Source organism: Sinocyclocheilus anshuiensis, unplaced genomic scaffold (assembly GCF_001515605.1).
Source record: "Sinocyclocheilus anshuiensis isolate Anshui unplaced genomic scaffold, SAMN03320099.WGS_v1.1 scaffold227, whole genome shotgun sequence".
Taxonomy (NCBI): Eukaryota; Metazoa; Chordata; class Actinopteri; order Cypriniformes; family Cyprinidae; genus Sinocyclocheilus; species Sinocyclocheilus anshuiensis.
This window is the reverse complement of record NW_015549590.1, coordinates 1601114-1601427: the sequence shown is the minus strand read 5'-3', so window position 1 is coordinate 1601427 and position 314 is coordinate 1601114. Positions and strand designations below refer to the sequence as shown.

At 52.5% G+C, this 314-nt stretch overlaps 1 protein-coding gene across 2 annotated transcripts in view; it reads right to left on the bottom strand.

The window, feature by feature from the left end:
- The window catches only part of phf6 (PHD finger protein 6), a 7831-nt gene that overhangs the window by 5001 nt on the left and 2516 nt on the right, over positions 1-314 (bottom strand). The gene's annotated exons all lie outside the window — the stretch shown is intronic.

Below are 314 nucleotides of genomic sequence, written 5' to 3'. Positions count from 1 at the left end.
ACACATCTGAATATTTGGGTTGAACTGTTCTGGAACAGTGTTGTAAATACAACTTAACCACTGATTTCTAGTCGTGTCCTCTTTTGGAAGACCAAACAAAGTAGTTTCGCTTTCACAACAAAACACACGGCGGCCTAGAGTGAGCAGAGGCAGGCGGGCTTGAGAACGGCGCGGCCGGCGGATTCGACAAAGGAGCGGTCAGTGGGCTTGCAGCAACCACATGTGACAACCCCGGGCTGAACTCCGTTTCGTCCACGGTGAAAGCCGATCCGGCGATCCACAGCGCGAAGTTGATGTATTTCCTCAGCGCCCAG